Genomic DNA, 3876 nt, shown 5'->3' with positions numbered 1-3876 from the left:
TTCCACAGGTTGGTCGACACGTGCACTGCTCAGAGTGTTTAATGCGGGTAGTTGAGGGGTCTGCTCGTGTCAGACAAGTGTCTTCTGCCCCTGTCAGTCCGTGTCAGCTAACTTTCTCTCCACCGTTGATCTTGGCCCCTCTTCTGGGGATGAGATAAAGCAACTCCTAGGGGTTTATTTGGTGCTTCGTGACGCATCATGTTTTGATGTTTTGGCTTGCATGCTTTCCACGTACCTTTCTGTATACACGTGTCCGATAGTGAGATATATGTGTACACAATTTGCCCCTTTTCTTCGGGCTTAAATGGCTAATGGGTGCCTTGAAGAAAAAATATCGTCGCACATTCTTCTCACTCCTAATAACTTCTCCTAGATACTTGGGCACGTCTTTTATTCGTGCATTAACTGCTTATGTAACGGGCACGTTTTCCTATTTCTCCCTTAATTTCCTCTTTTCTTTCGGGTATTTTAAGGATAGAGAGGAAATTTAATTTCATTCTTCCTACACACTCTCTCAGTTCATTCTTCCTTTAAGTTTCCTGCCTGCCTTCATTAAACCTGTGACCTTAAATTCTTTGTCAGTCTTCATTGCACCTGTGATCTTAAATTCTGTCAGTCTTTATTGCACCTGGGATCTTCCCCTGTTCGTTTCTTCTACTTGCTGTTTTTGCCGGTGAGTTTTTCTTTTCTTGATTTCACTGTTTTATGCCGTGTTGATTTGTGAATTTTCTGCTATTGTTGTTCCTTGTTTGTGATGAAGAACTTTTTCTGATGCTTGCATACTAGTTTGCCCCTGTTCTTCATCTTAAATTAAGGCAGCCATTACTTCGAGGGTGGAGTATTGAGATTGTATCCTAATTTTAGGGTTGCTATGTTATCGTGGTTGTATTGCTATGAATGTGTTTTTTGATTTTTGGTTATCGTGTGTAACTTGTTCTTGATTTTATTCTTTCCGCAGCCATGTCTGACCGTCCGCGGCCTACTTATGAGACTCCTGATTCTAGGTTGTCGAGATCTCCTCAGCGTCGAGAGTCTCAAGATGATGTTCGTCGGAGTCGAGTTTCTTCTGGAGCGAAAGCCTCGTCCTCTCGGGAAGAGATTCCTTCGATAATTCCGTCTGGTTCACGAAGAGTCTTTAATCACTCAATGGTGCGTCCTCGTGAAGATACTAGGAGTACGCAGGCTCCGCCCCGCGCTGTTGCTTTTGACGTTCCTCCTTTACGTTCGTTAGTGCCCGAGCATCATCTACGGTCTTCTCCAACTTTTAAAGGGAAGAATACAAAGGGCGTAGCTCCTAGGGTTGAATCTTCAAAGAATCCCCCCGTGAAGAGAAAAGCGTCTGAAGCGTTTGTTAGTTCGTCCGGCCCCGCCGAGGAGGATGAGGCTGCTCCCTTGATACGCAGTGTCTCTGTTAGCAGGAAAAAAGTAACCTTCAAGCATATCGATCTTGAAATATTCAAGGAAAAGCATGAGCTTCAAGCCTTCGGGGTTCGTTTCTATGCCCCCGAGGATGATATTACGTATGAGCTTATCTCCAAGTACGAATTCGATGAATTTCATTTGTTAACGACGGTTGGGGCCTTCGAGGCTGGTCTGATGCTGCCTTTGTACAAATCGGGTGATTCCTTTTACTACGACGTGCTCGCTAGTCGTGAGGGTTCTTCCACCAATACTCATAGCCGTTCCGTATCCCAACTATCGGGAAATTATCTTCGCGCCCTTAAGGAATGCTATCTGCGGAGTAAGGGGGAGACGTCGATGACTTGCTACGTCCCCAATCCCTTGGAGAAGGAATGGTATACTCCTGAGAATTTCAATAACTCCTTCGGTGATTACGTCAATAGTAGGAATCGCAAGCCATGGAGTGTCAGCCTTCGTAATCTCCCTGCTCCTCGAGGCGAGATTCGTCTGTTAAATGAGGTCAGCGATGCCAAGCTGAAGTATGTTCCTGGCACGGAGGCGTCCAGTCGTCGGAAACTCTTCCCCGCGCGAGAAAGGATCAAGCGCGATCATGACTACGAGTGGCACGCCACTGTTATTGAGATAGTTGGTCCGTGGGCTTACGGTTGGATTCCTGGTCCCCGCGGATGGCGGCCCACCGAGAATAGTAAGCCGCGCGAATCTCCTCCTGTTCGCTATGGAGATTTCTGCCCCTGGCGTCTGAAATTTGCGGGCATGAATTTTCCTTATGCCCTGGATGTCGTAGAGGGAGACGAGGAGGATGGTTCCGGTGCTATACCCCCACCGAAGAATATTTCAGCTGCTCAGGTACGCAGATTCTAGCTGCGCTTCGTTTTTATAACTTCCATCAGACGGGAAGAATAATTCCTTTTGTGGTGTCGGTTTCAGGTATTGAAGAAGAAAAAGATTAGGCCGAAGCAGTCTTCTACTACGGTGACGGGCGAGGTTGAGGCCCAAGAAGAAGTTACCAGTCCAGTGAACGAAGAGTTTGCTGAGGACGAGATTACAGATGGGGAGGAACGTACTGGTACCTCCCCTATCAATGTCGAAGAAGAGGTCTTCGCTGGTCACGCTGGTGATGAAGGAAGGAACAAAGATGTGGTGGCGGATGATGTTGTCATCGGGGATGTTTCCGTCCCTGCTGGTGATGTCGCGGATACCCTTCCCACTTCTCAAGAATTTTCTTTCGATCGGATGTATTCCACGGGGGAGTTCTTTGACGAAGCCCTCGATTTTCCCGAGGACTTCTCTTTGCTTTCCCCTAATGATAATTGGGATGTTCTTGGTGGTGATGGTAATGGGGATGCTACTGTAGGAGGTGTTGGTGCGGAGGAGCCTGCTATGCATGTAGGCGCGGAGGAGCATGCCAACATTCATGCTGAGGGGGTCGAGTCAGAGAAAGGAAAATCTGTTGTTGACGTGCCCGCCGATAGTCTTCCCCAGTCGCCGATGTCTGAGGGTGAGGACGCCATCATGAGTTGGTTTAAGGAGAAGAATCTTCTGTTTGTCTCTCATCCCGCTCTTGTGGTTGTTGGGGAAAAGGAATCAACCGCGTATACCCGTCGCATGATGGAGATGTCTTCGAAGGCGCAGGTGTCTGAAGCTTGGGGAAAAAGGTTGACTGTTCCCGAAGCTACCCTCGTACCGGAGCCTCCTACTTCTGTTGCCGATATGATGGCTATTGCCGACGGGTATCAATATGGCTTCCCGCAGCAGTGTGTGCTGGAGGTAAACTTTCGTACATGCTTGTACGTGAGAATCGGACGCTTCGGTTGAATAATGTTTTGTCATCTTGATGTGTAGATGATGAGGAGCGAGCATTGCAACCACGTGCTGTATCAGTTCTTTAAAGCGAAATCTCTGAAGCTCGAGGCTAAGCTTCGTCACCGGGAAAAGGAATTATCTGCGGCTGAGGTGGAGATAGAAGAGCTGAAGAAAAGCCTTAAGGAGAAAGAAAAGCTGGGTGAAGCAGAGGCTGATCTTCGTTCAGAACTTATTGCAGTGCGCGCTGAGTTAGAGCAAACTCGTAGCCAAGTTTCCACTTTCACAGGTTTGGTTCTTTTCCCTCGCCGTATGTCGTCATTCTTTTATCTCTTAGTTGTTCTGTCTGAGTCTCCCCACCCTATGTCCAGTGGGTGGCATCCCCGAGCTGATATGGCTTCAAAACGAAAGAGCTCGGAAAAAATCTCGTATTAGAGATTTGGTTGAGAAGATTAAGAGTGAGGCTAAGAAATGGGATGCTCGGGCTGAGGTATGGCGCGCGCGGCATGTTCAGATGGTCGACATGCAAAATCTGTACAACCATGATCGTGCTTTATTTAATGGCACACTGCTGTGGACCAGTGATAATCTGCGGGAAGCCCGTGAGCGTACTTCCTTGTTGGAATCTAGGATTCAGCTATTAGAAGAAGAATT

The sequence above is a fragment of the Papaver somniferum genome, chromosome 1 (genome assembly GCF_003573695.1).
Source record: "Papaver somniferum cultivar HN1 chromosome 1, ASM357369v1, whole genome shotgun sequence".
Classification (NCBI taxonomy): Eukaryota; Viridiplantae; Streptophyta; class Magnoliopsida; order Ranunculales; family Papaveraceae; genus Papaver; species Papaver somniferum.
The sequence above is the reverse complement of the archived record's forward strand: the minus strand, read 5'-3'. Positions refer to the sequence as shown.